The following is a 14,066-nucleotide window of genomic DNA, read 5'->3' as shown; positions in this document are numbered from 1 at the left end:
TAATTAAGCTGGAATTCAGAAAAAAGGGATTTAAACTACTTGAGGTTCTGCAGCAGTTTTGCATAACAAAATGAAATACAATAAAGTAAAATGCCAAAAAAAAAAAAAAAAAAGTAGTAATTAAAAACGAACAAAAGATTTTATCACTCGAAAAGTAACTTAGCCTGAATTGTTGGTAATCATGGAAACTAAAAAATCTGAAACACATTCTTCGGTTTCGTCGTCTTTTACACTTTTCTTCAGAAAACGCTGAATTTTCCAGCTTTTTTTTTTTACCCCAAGACAATTTTTGTGCTTTGTCCATATACTTACGCCACAATATGCTACAAGTACTCCTCATTTTCCCTAAAAAAATACAAAAAAAGAAAAAAAAAACCACACATTTCTTTTTAAAAAAAACCCAGCTTTAGTTGTTTTTTTTTCTGGATTTTATTTTTAAAAAAACCCCCAAAAAAACGGGTTTTTGCCAATCCTGGCTCAGATGGAAGTTGGGACGGTTTTAAGCAGAGCTGCGGAGTCAGAGTCAAAACTGATTTTGGGGTAGAGGAGTAGGACTTAGTCATTTTCCATCAAAATCAGCAACTATGCAAGTGCTTTCGGAGTCAGAGTTAGAGTCAGACTGATTTTAGAGTAAAGGAGACGGAGTCAAATGTTTTAAAATTTCCGGAGTCGGAGCTGGACATTTTGCCACCGACTCCGCAATCTATGGAGTATAGAAGTTCTTGTAATAACCAGCATAGCCCAAGAGTCTGACTTTAAAAGTAATCAATGTGACGACCGCAGTAAAGTAGTCAAAGTTAAAGAAAGAAGTAGACAATGTAATAAAATGCGTGTGTAAAATTTGAAAAAAAAAAAATGCAGACGATTACCTAATGAATAAGCAATGTCAAATAAATAAAAATGAATTTGTCACAGAGGAAATGGTTTCACTGAACATACAGAAAATGCAAATTATAAGTATAAACAAAACTTTAAAATTATGTCACGAAAAACAATTTCCATTCCTTATGAACATTACGCGTAAAAAATATCAATAATATGCCAGTAGCTTTTAAACGGAAAATTTTTAAATACTTGCAGAGAAAATTTCCCTCTTTATCATTCATTCAAAAGATACACATATGTTGGATCAGAATACTTGACACTTCAGCGATCCCCACACTTGCCAATTTAATTAGTTTCTCGAGTGCAAATACCTTGAAAAGCCGTAGCAAGGTATACGGCAGTTGCCTGCACCCAAGGCAACTGCCAGCGATGAACACGAGGACTTTCGGACCTACGGATTTTACTGCCACAAACTTCGCATGTACTCAGTGTCACGGTCGTGTTGAGAATACGTGCACATACGATACATACATATAAAATGGTCTGATTGAAATTGTTTAACAATTGAGGCAGTGAAAAGCAGAGGGATGTAAGTGGACTATTTTAAGTTTCGAGTAGAACGCGTTTAAAGATCAGATCCTAGGCAGGCTTTCATTGAAATTTTTTTCTAAATCATGCTGTACAGCAGCATCTACCAGGGCTACTAGTACAATCTCTTGTCCCAAGACAGAGGAGAGATTCACCTACCATTTGTACTGGTTATCTCCAAATTTTTAATTTTGCCACTTGCATTCCTTTACTTCTCATTACCTCAATTCCTTTCAACACTTTATTTAAACTGCGGGAGTTCTCAGAAAGCCGATAGTCGTGACTGTGTGACTTAAACTTCTTGTTCTAACGTTAAACGCTTTTGACCTTACCGATGACTTTAGGGAAATTGGGTTCTGAGGAAAGCACACGTTTTTAAACCTTAAAAAAAAAAACAGTGTTAAAGGTGAATTACAAAAAATACGAAGTCACCACTAATTTTAAGGACTGCAATGAATCGAATCTTCATACGTTGAATGTAACACAGTTATATCGCGTAAAGTCAATAATGTCATTTAGCATGAAATCGTTAAAATCTATTATATTCTCTGACATGCTATCTAGAAGAACTCCATTTGAGTCCAGTTCATTGAAGCAGTGTCACGGTAAAAAGTTTTTTTTATTTTGAGTTGGTTTTTGCACTTATTTTGCTTTTATATTTAACCAGTGGTACCCGCACGGCTTTGCCCGTAGTAGAAAATTAAAAGATCTTTTGGTTAGCCTGTATATTTACAAATGATGTATGGTGAATTTCTCGCCAATTGGCTTGCCCATGTTACGGTTACACGTTATGATAACTTGATAATTTACTCATCCATCTTATGATAATTTTGCTCGGGAAAATGTTCTTAAAATTAGAACAGAAAAAGAACAAAATCGAATTTTCGAAAAATCGCTTCGAGGTGCACACTCCCATGCTAACTACTAACTTTGTGCCAAATTTCATAAAAATCGGCCGAACGGTCTAGGCGCTATGCGCGTCACAGATCCAGACATCCAGACAGAGAGACTTTCAGCTTCATTATTAGTAAAGATTATTTAATTCCAACGTATTTTAATTTGAAATCCATATGTATAATGCTGGATTATTATAGCAATTTTATATTGGGCGAAACTCATAAATTCTAAAGCTTAAGACTCTAACAAAACGCAAAAACGAAAAAAAAAAAAAAAAAAAATGAATGAAAATTATATGCAAAAAAATTCTAATAATAGTAACACTAAATGCTCGCTACGGTGCTGGAAGCACACACCTCACAATATTTGTAGGCGTACGGAGTACCTGACAAACAAATAAGTAGAAGAAAAGAGAGAAAGAAACTAAGCAGAAAATTATCTTTTCTAACTATTTATTCTATAACTGAAAAAAAAAATAAACTATTTCAACAGCCCAAAGGACACAAACACAATGTCGATTGTGGTAAATATTCAAAATGAATAAAAATAGGTAAAATAAAAATGGAAATGTGCTCTTTTTACTCGACGAGTGTGACGATATTCCGATTATTGAGCTTCAGTACAAACTAGACTATGAAGTTTCTGTCACGTTAAATTCGATCTGAAGTTTCCAGGATTTAAACATAGCTTTAAGATTATTTTTTTCCACTTATTATTGCAGAAAAACAAAACATTAAACAATCTATACAATTTAAAAATGGAGGTTTTTTTTGTGTGTTTGTGTATATATGTTTTTTAAACAAACCCAGTTTTTGTCGAATCTTTAAAATTTGGCACACACTTCCTCTGATGATGATCAGGAAATCATATGAGGTAGTGAGAAGCAAAATGATGCAAGTGGCAAAATTAAAGATTTGGAGATAACCAGTACAAATCGTAGGTGAACCTCTGTCTTGGGACAAGAGATTGTACTAGTATCCCTGGTAGGTGCTGCTGTACAGTATGATTTAGGAAAAAATTTCAATGAAAGCTTACTTGGGATCTGATTTTTAAACGCATTTTACTTGAAACTTAAAATAGTCCACTTGCCATCCCTTTGCTTGTCATTGCTTCGTATAAGCTTGTTTCGCCCTCCTATGGGGGTGGGCTGTTGCCATCAGGGGGTTTCGTTAGCAAAATACGCGAAACGGACGGTTTATAATAACAATGACCGAGTTTTTGGAAGTTGAAACAAAACCAAAAAGGTCTAAATTTAAATTATAAGACATAAAATTGGTCTTCTCTACTCGTTGAAAGGAAATTTGACATTTTTTTCCTTTTAGCTAACCCTGATTGTCGAATATGCATCACTTGATAAAACTTTTATTTTTGAGGTAGACCAAGTAACGCCGGGCAACGCAGCTAGTAGTTAATATCTCCCCAAGCATTTCACCTTGAAAAATACCAAGAACGCATTTTAATAAGATTTAAATTGTGAATTTAAAATTAAACGCCCTTTCCCTCCCCAAGAAACTGACCAAAACAGACCCATCAGTGAGAGAGACCTTTCTAAAAATGAAAAAAAAAAAAAAAAAATCTTGGAAAAAGTCGAGTTAGAAATAATAATAATAATAATAAATGCAAGAAATAATAGTAGGTTCACTTAAATGAATTAATATGCAGGTGAAAACGATGTAAAAGGAAATGAAGTTAAGAGAAAAACAATAGAGTTTGCATAAAATGTACATGCTTTACAATGTGATTATTGTTTTATGGAAATAATCTTTTAAATCTTATTTAAATATTAATGTGTTAAAACATGCAGGTATACATCAGTATTTTGTGTACGATAATTTTTGAAAAACAAGAATTTTAAAAAGGATAAAGTACTGTGTGAACATTTTTCCTGCGCATAAGTGCTTTGAAAATCAAGCATCTGCAACTAAGAGAGACGCATAAAAGAAGAGACGCGCACGTGAGAGCTTGATGTACTGAAAGTACTCTCGTGTGTATTTCTGTATTCCAAGAATAAATGAACAACACATGTATAAAAATTTGTCGACTTTCCTCACAACATGCCCCATCGTATTTGTTTCCAAATTTCAACTAGGGTTTAATTTCTGACGAAAGAAGTCATTAATAGTCTTCAGGGCGTAGTTCAATGTATAAATAATCTGAATCCCGTTCAATGTGTGCAAATTTACGTAAAATTAAAAAGAAGTTCAAGAGCTGAGCTCTCGTGAGCTTCCATACAAATTAAACTCCAAAGAACATGAACAGAAATCTTACCTTTTTTCAGTTACCAAACGTCAACTCAGTACTTTGGTAGTCCACCGACAGCGACGTAGTCCAGCGAACGGATATAAACGAAACACTAGAAGATAAACTCTCCCAAAGTACCAACACAAATCCCAAAGCGGACTATCCAATAAAAAACTCCGTCACTCCGAGAAGATTTCCAAAACAAAATAGATTCACATTTTTTTTTCCCTTGCGTCAGCGCTGCAATATCACATTTTGGCTTCTTCCGATTATCACTATAGCAACTCGATATCTGGGCAGGTATATAGACTTTCTCTCTCCGGCACACGAGAGAAGAAAAAAAAGTAAACAAACACAACTTTTCGTAAGTCTTCGGTTTCCAGTGAGGATGAGCGGGGATCAAAACCGCGAAAAGGTTTCGGTGTGCACGTGCGCGCTTCGTCGTCGCTCCGTACTTCGCGTTTCCCAGGTGGTCACTGATAGGGTTGCAAGGCGGAGCGGGCGAAAAAATGAAAGAAAAACTGGGTCCTGGCGGGGAACCGTTTGTTTTTGGCTGCGTGCGCGGTCACGGGGATCTCGCCAAATGATGGATGCAGGTAAACATCAAGGAGATACAATATTCCATTGCAGTGCAAACAAATATTTCGACTAAAGGAGCCATTAGAACCAGGTGCGGGGCGGGGAAAGGGGTTTGAGGGCTACCCCGTCCGAGAGAGGGGCAGGAACGCCGTTCAGATAAATTATTTCAAGTCACACATATTTTTATACTCAGGGGTGCCCATTCCCCCCCCCCAAGGTCAATGGCGCAAAGTCCCCCCAAAATTTTGCTCAATCCTCTTCCCCCCTTTTTGTTTTTAGCTCTTTTTTTTATTTATTTATCTAAATAATTCTTTTTTTATTTTTATATTTTTTATTTATTTAGTCTTTTTTATATTTTTTATTTATTTATTCTTTTAAATATATTTTATTTATTTATGTATTTAATTATTTTTAATTATTATTATTTTATTAGAAAATTTCTGTGCTACGCCAATAAAAGATTGTGAATGATTGAATGATGTGCTACGCCCAACAAAACTAAATAAATGAAATAAAAATAAACAGAATAAAGTAAAATAAAATAAATAAATAAATAAAAAGCAATTTTAAATATCCCCCCCCCCCAATTTTGATGGCGCAACTTGCGCCATAATCCCTTCTTGTGGGCACCCCTGTTTATACTATTCGAAAATCCAATTCCTCAGCAAAACTGACTGATTTCACTCTGTCAAAATCTGAAATCTTCCAAAAATTGACACCTCAAATTTCTTTTTCTTCTTCCTCAAAGATTAGACATATAGCCTGTTCCGGCTTCTTGATCGCCCCACCGCTTCCTGTGCCTACCACGGTCTCGTTTGCCCCTTGGTCTATACTAAAAGGCAGCTCTTGGAAGTCTCCCTCGTGGAAACGTCAAACATGGTTTTTCCAATCGTTGCGATATTCCGTAATTTTTTGATTGAGGCTGAATATCTGTAATTCCATACGAATAGATTCATTCCTTATTTTGTCTAGGATAGTGCAGTTCTTCAGTGATCGCAAGTACTTCATCTCTGCTGCTTGAATTCAACTAGTTTCTTGACAGTTCAAAGTCCATGTTTCAAAGCCATATAGTAAGGTTGGCACCGCCATAACCTTATAGAACTTCAGTTGTGTTTCCTTTCTCGTTTTTCCCTTCAGGGTTCTTGTAAGGGTTCCACATAAGTAAATTTCTTTTTCAAACCATAAACTAAATAACGTTGTTTTATAATATGACAGTCAAAAGAAATAAGTGGTGAAAGAAAAGATGTCGTATTTAGTTACTTGGAAAATTTTTTAGGTATTTGAAATGTTTCTGTATTATTGAATTTCAAATAACTAATGCATATTTTTTTACGCATCAGTGCCAAAGGTATAGTTGAAATATAAAAATTTTGCAATTATGATGCGATGAATTCATTCTTTTTCTAGAGAATCCATCCTCTCAATCGATCGATAAGCAAAGCACGACGAGAACGACGGTTTACTTTACAGATTTTTGCGTGTGCGTTTTTTTTTAACTAAAAAAAAATTACTTATGTTATGAAGAAACAAATTAAAACACTTAACGGAATAGATAAATCATTTTTATTCCTTTGTGAAAGGTGCGGGTGCGGAATGAAGTTCAAAACAGATACTATTTATTTCCAATTACTAATAAATAATGTACTTACATAGCACCAAATCCTTCAGGATAGACAAACTGATGATTTACTAAGGGCATAAAATATAACATAAATGCAGTGAACTAAAATGCCAACCGAAAAACTAGTAAAATAAATAAAACATCCTCATATATATAATAGCAGATGATCGAGTAACGCACGTGTTTCAGCAATGAAACTCGCGCCACGGCATGATAATTTGATAATAAGTTTTGGCAACGTTTAACATGCAGGGATAGGCTTCATCGTGACAAGGCTGAACTCGATCAGGTGACTTAACAGTTTTACTGGTAATGCAGTCATTTTAGGATAGTGAAGAAACGTAAACAATGAACGCTATCTACTGGAGTTTAGGGTTCATCCATTGGAGTTTGGGTTAAAATTTCAATTATCAAAATATCTCCAGAGGCAATTGCTTCGTTCAAATGTAGAAGCAATTTTCACCCGTCATACCTTGACGGGCGATTTTCTAGTAAAAAATAAATACTACATAATACTTTTTAAAAAATCCTAATAAATAACATAGTTATCTTTCCTACACTGCACGCGATGAAATTAGTTATGAACGGTTACTGTTTGACCACGGATTGTACGTAATTTGGCTATCTGCCAAGTGAAGACGATTCCATGTAAATGAATCTAGCGGGGGAGAAGGGAAAATGCCGATGGGATTAGGATGCTCGCGTTTTATAATGTCACTAGTGCCTTATTCATTCATTGCATTCTCAAAAATAAAATAAGGGGAAGCAAAAATAGTTATCATGGAAATAACAAAAAGAAAATAAAATGTTTTCATTTCGTTCAGGAACGTAAAAGCAAAATGGTAAGCTCAAAAGTGTGTTGTGAATAAATAAATCAATTAATTTTTGCCGTGAGAATATAGATCGAATATACTTTAGATTTAAAAAATATTGCTGTGAGCTATTTTTAATTTTTACGAAACTAAGGCTAAATAATAGAGAGGCATAAGTATACATCTGAAACAAACCAACTAACATCCCTATAAACTAACAGAAGCGTCTATTTCCGCCTATAAACCGGAAATTAACCTTTCCATGTAATCGATGGTCAGACAGTAGTACCATAGAGAAAATAAATTTACAATTTCTTTTTTTTTACAATAACTTACAATAGAGTAAAGAAATTTGTAATTTATTTTCTCTATGGTTAGCACGAAGATGTGGATAGCAATATTTGTCAATGCATCAATATTTTTAGGGATGCTGACAAAAGTTATGCAGAATTTTTCAAACATTTTAGTTTACAATATTGCCAAAGAAGAGCGATGCATCGCCATAAAGGAGAACCTTCTCCGGACGAGTAAACTTTTGGCCTTCCGTTTGTCCCGAACAGTTGCTACACCTGCGGCGAATTAGATAATAAGTTGTCGCTGCCTCAATGGATGGATAGGTTCGGATTTGCATTAAATGTCCTTCTCAATTGCTAATGAATAGAACTTTGGTTAATTGCGACTCCATATTTGGGAGCATTTTAGAATGTTATGCTTCGAAAACGCGGTTGACCGTACTTGTGGCGGTTGGTGCATAAAATTCTTGATCATGTTATGAGAGCCTGGATTATATACACAAAAATCATTAAAACATACATACAAATATGCATTAAATTTTTCTAAAATATTGCACTATTTTTTAATTACATTTATACCGTAAAAAATCGAGATATCGAGTTTTCGAGATAACAAGGTCATAATGATAATAAAATAATATTCTGAAAATTAGTCACGAAACACAGTGTTTCGATTAGTACAAGTTAGGTGGACAAAAGTCAAGTTCAAAATTTTAAACTTTGGTATTGAGATAATGCAAACAATAAACCAAAACATGATACTTAGTTATTTGTTTATGTTTAACTCCCTTCTGTTACGTGAGTAATAAGGTTCAAAGGTACGTATCCGTTTGTAATTGAATAGATCAGTTGAGTTCCAGACATCATTTCATCACACAAAATTAGTGTTAATAATTTCATATGATTTTATTGTTCAAGATGGATATTTTTTATACTAGTAAGTGCTTTTTTCCCCTAATTTAATTAATCTATATGATAGTTAAACAATATTAAAAAATTATTTAAAGATAAACGACGGATTTTTGGCCTGTTTCAAAAATTTAATTGATGGCAATGACTTGTACTCGGAGAAAATTTTCTGTATTTAGTAGCTACAGCTTTCCCATAAATAGTAAAACATATTATAGTCAGCACACTCGAGTACAACATTTTTTTTTTTTTTTTTTTTACCCAAAGCTTTGGGTTCTTTAATAATTCTTCAAAGAAATCCCTACTCGAAAGAAAGTATTCTAGAGAAAAAAAATATTTTGTACTAGAAGTGTTCTGACAATAATACACCTTATTAATAATGGGAAAAGTGCAGCTATTATATACAGAAAATTTGGCCCGGGTACAAACGGGTAAAATCTTTACCATCACTTGAAAGGTTTTAAACGAACAAAAACTCCTTTGTTTATCTTCAAAAAAATTTTAGTATTGTTTAATTATCAGATAGAGTAATTGAATTAGGGAAAAAAAGCACTTACCAGTATAAATAATATCCGTCTTGAACAATTAAATCATGTGAATTTAGGAACACTTTAGTTTTTGTGATGAAATGATGAATTCCGAACTTGACTTTTGTCCAGCTAGCTTGTATTAATCTTAACACTGTGCGATAGTTAAAAATAAGTGGAAACATGATGAGAGTTGAAAAAAAGTCTTAATACGATAACAAAAGTTTTAACTTTTAAAATAGCCAAAAATAATAGAGAAAAAAGAATAAAAAAGAACGCTCTAGTGAAGTAGCAAAATGTAATGATTTACCACGACTAAGCTTTTTAAAGATTTGGATTGGCACCCCCGGGCTTTACAATGAAAGTGACAGTAGATAAGCTTCTCCAAACCATTCCTAACCTGTGAGAAATAATGAAGGGTGTGAGAAATTTTTGGAAACATTCCTCGCATTGCTTCCAGATAACAAACTGCGGTTTTCCGGAAAAATAACAAGGTTTTGATTAAAACTTTTCGACATAAGAATGAAAAATAACATTCGATAAATACCAAAAATCAAGGGGAAAAATAATTTTTCTTCATATCAAGATTCTCGAACGTAAGGAAAAGTTGTCCCGTCTGAATACAAAATCATTGGCTTGTCTTTTCTTGCATTTTGTTATCAATAGTAATAAATATGCAGCAAGTTACCGCCCTTAAGCCAGGGCTAAAGCAGAACAACGTGCAATATGCAGTTCATCAGCAAGAGGTGGTGAGCGAAATTATTTTTCCTACCAGTTTCTTGGTAATCTCAGCTTCAATGAGAGAGCAACTGCCTCCAGCTGGGCTATTGGCTATTTTAGACTGATGTGTCCATAACAAGGACGAAACTACAGTCTCTCGATGCCACAGCAAGGCTGTCGGTATTTTGCCGTATACTAAGACAATGATTCACACAAAAAGCGTACACAGTAATTATTTCCACACAGTGCTATGGTTATACATTACAACAGTTTTTCAAAGGTTTCTCTAGTTCGACATTGCGCTTCGTCATTCGATATGTAATTGGGACATTATTTGAAGTATTTAAACGCTGTCCCGTGCCAACCTTCTTTTTTTTTTTCATATGAGTGAAATACACCGCCAGCTCAGTCATTTCCAGCCGAGGACTGCAGTTTCGTGCCTATTAGCATTCATCAGTCCGGCGTAGGAAAGTGACTGAGCTGGAGATGGAAAACCTCTTAAGGATGTCAAGAGTGCGAAACAAACTGATAGCTAATATAGAATTAGCAGACCAGACGAGTGACCGACGCAATGGTTCGGTTCAACTCGAAGATTGAACGCGAGGCAAGGTATATTCAGTAAATTACCGCTCATTAGCCAGGGCTAAAGCAGAAATACGTGAAATACACCGCCAGCTCAGTCATTTCCAGCCGAGGACTGCAGTTTTTTAGCCCTGGCTAATGGAATCGAAATGTCAAATCTTTTCTATAATCGGAAACCAAACTCTTCATGAGTATACTTTTACTGCAAGAAACGGGTTTCCGTGGACTGCCTAAATTTCTACATGTAGAATAAAATATTCATTTTATTTTTCCTTAAACTTAATAAATAAATTCACAAGGGGAAGAACTAATGTATTTTTAAAATTTTTCATTTATATGCATGTCAAAAAAAGGCAAAAACATAAAATTGCATATGCATAGATGCATTTTCAATTATTCCGGGCTTTAGTCAAGATTGAGGAGAATATTGTGATGCCTCGAAATTCATTTTTTTTGTAAGGGGAAATTATCAATTTACCGAATGAAACTTCGAAATGTACCGAATAATATACGAGCATGCGCACATATCAACATCTAATGAGAAGAAACCTTAGCAGTGGCGTAGTCAGGATTTCGCTTCGGAGGGGGTCTGAAAGATTGCGAGAGTTTAAAAAAAAAAGGAAAAACCCAGTCCAATATCAGATGTCATTATAAATGCAATTTAGCTTAAATTCCTCTAATAAAATAATAGATCTGGATTTGAAATGTTTTAACCCCAAAAATCTTTTAACACAAAGACTTAGACCTTGCTTTGAGTTTGAAGTGACTTACCAGGAAATCTATTTTGTTGCAATATCATTTCATTTATTTATTTATTTATTTATTTATTTATTTGTAAAATAATATTATACTACGCCTCTGAACTTTAGATATAATTGTTTCAAGAATGTAATAGGTTTCTGCTGCCCTATTGATACTGTCTCCAAATTTGGCGAATCATCAGACAAAATTTGCCAAAGAAGGATTTTTTTGAGACGTCACAGTGACGTAACGTGATGCCAATCGTTGCACCCCTGATTATATTTAATAACTAAAAATGCGTTTAAACGAAGAAAATATTGATCACACGTACTATTACATTAAGTAACAAACGATCAAAATTATTAGAGCCAAAATTACCTTAAATACGAGTAATTCTCGATTACAGGTGCAATAACGTTGAAACATATTTGATCGTAGACAAGGTAATATTCATGAGCACTAATCAAAGGTACTTGAGTATTTGATTACAGCAGATTTGATTACAGCAGATATTTTTTACAGTAAATATAACCGCAATAAATATAAACACAGATGCGATTAAACTAAAACTTCTATCAATTACTTTATGGAACTGAAGATCATTTTATACGGGGGTATCGGTAAGAAGGTAGCCAAATTTTGAAGGGGGTGAGAAGGGGCGATACGAAGCAACAATCATATGGGAACATAGGGTACAAATTGGGAAAAAATATAATAAATATCGGTAAAAATAGCAATTACACAAACTGGAAAGAAATTATTGGCTACGATTTTTTCCCCTGTAAATCGTTCATTCTTACGGGAACAGTGTCTTTGCAGGAAAAGCTTTGCATGGAAAGGTCAAAGGTCACGGGGAAATTAAGACATTTACTCGACTGTGGACGTTAATATACTGACGATTTGGAATGCTCTCTTGGTGCGGCAATTTTAAACAATAACTTGAAACACATTTTTGATAGCTGACTAAAAGACAGAATTTGCTAGAGCTTATTGCGGTGTGGGAAACAGAAAGAAAAAAAGAATAGGGGAAAAAATCCCCTACATTTTTTATTCATTTTTGCACATATTTGGTTATTTCAAAATGGATTAACCACAAATATGTGCATTCATTCGCAGATACGTTTGATAAAAGTACATTATAAATCAAGAAACCTTCAAGACACATGTCTTAGCGTACTCTAAAAATTTTAATACATTATAAAGTGTTTATCTAAAACACAGTTTTGTTAAATGACTGCAAGATACTTTAAAGTTGTATCTTTATTAGAAAAAAATCTTTTAGGACATAAAAACCATCTAAATAGAAAAAAATATTCATGAGAAAAAGCACTTTGAAGTTTTGCTTTTAGTCACTTTGACCAAAAACACCACTCATAACTTTTTAAATAATCGAGCTAGCTGGAGTGATGAACCTTCTTTCGTGAGTTTTGAACTAAGTTTGAAGATTTAATACAAGCAATGAGAAACCAAAACTTCGATTGTGTTTTCAGTAACCCTTAACTTTAAATCTCCTCGCTCGAACGTCGCGCCGTTGCAGTTATTCTGTCAATAGTAAATGATGGCCCTATTGGATAATGAATACAGAGAAAAATATTCACTGCATTAGATTTTCAACAGAGAAAGTTCATAGAAAATTATTACTTTTACTTTTAAAACAAAATTTAATGATACATTTAGGTGGAGTTCGTTTTTGTGACGTAAAACTTTGCATTCATATTATATAAGTGGGAGATCCACCTTCGCTACTTTGGGAACCATAACCAATATTTAACAAATTATTTGTTACCAATTTTATTTAAAATCAATTTTTAATGCATTGAAATAATTTACTCCAAGAATTGAAATTGATCAATTTACGGACTTAATCCTTTTTACCGTTGTGCATTAAATGGAAAAAAATTAATATAGAATCTTTTTGTAGGAGTAAAAAAAAAATCTAATGCGTTACAAAAATAAATGTTGAGAAAAATGCTCCGTTAAACTACTTGTGCTTTTGTGGAGTCATAAATTTTATTACCTTTCATAGCAAAATGCAGAAAACTGCATTTCTGTCGTACCCGAATTTGTTTCAATGTTTCAAGTAAATAATTAATCTTTTAAACACACCATATTTTTACTTCCTTTTACAAAAAAGTAAGTATTGTATTCGCAAAAAAATTTTCACTCAAAAATCGGCCTTAATTTCCATTTTTCTCACCCCCGAATGAATGTTGAGTATTTTTTTCGACCCGATCACACGTGGAAATATGCCTAGGAACGTACAGACACCCGAAATATCCATTTTGACGACCCCCGGTTAATTGCAACGAATTTTCTCGTGACGTCCGTATTTACGTATGTATGTGCGTATGTATCTTGCATAACTCCAAAACGGTATGTCCTAGAAAGTTGAAAATTGGTACGTAGACTCCTAGTGGGATCTAGTTGTGCATCTTCCCTTTTGGTTGCATTCGGATGTTCCTAAGGTGATCTTTTGCCTCTTTTTGGGGGGAAATCATTGTTAATTTCGATGTAAACTCAAGTTGTGTTATAATTTGTAGGACACTAGGCGATATATCGCCAGTCTTTTGGTCGCCAAGTTTTATCGCCAACTTGGGGACAAATTTGGCGATTTTTTTTTCTTTAAAAAAAAAATTGGTTTTAATTTGTCCACTGTTGGTGATATTTCGAGAGTAAACAATTTTATCACATAAAGATTGCCAATAATGGGGAAATGACATTAAGTTGAAGT

At 34.0% G+C, this 14,066-nt stretch overlaps 1 protein-coding gene across 4 annotated transcripts in view; it reads right to left on the bottom strand.

The window, feature by feature from the left end:
• LOC129216277 (uncharacterized protein DDB_G0284459-like) overlaps nucleotides 1-14,066 on the bottom strand; it is a 307,700-nt gene that overhangs the window by 218,003 nt on the left and 75,631 nt on the right. The window contains exon 1 of one of the 4 annotated variants that reach the window (XM_054850485.1): nucleotides 4,579-5,325. The exons of the other annotated variants lie outside the window; for them this stretch is intronic. The gene's annotated coding sequence lies outside the window, so the exon portion shown is untranslated. Of the gene's footprint in view, nucleotides 1-4,578; nucleotides 5,326-14,066 lie in introns of those variants that run through there. 4 annotated transcript variants of the gene reach the window in all.

This window comes from Uloborus diversus, chromosome 2 (assembly GCF_026930045.1).
Source record: "Uloborus diversus isolate 005 chromosome 2, Udiv.v.3.1, whole genome shotgun sequence".
NCBI classification, from domain to species: Eukaryota; Metazoa; Arthropoda; class Arachnida; order Araneae; family Uloboridae; genus Uloborus; species Uloborus diversus.
Note: the sequence above shows the minus strand (reverse complement) of the source record. Positions and strands in the feature narration are given on the sequence as shown.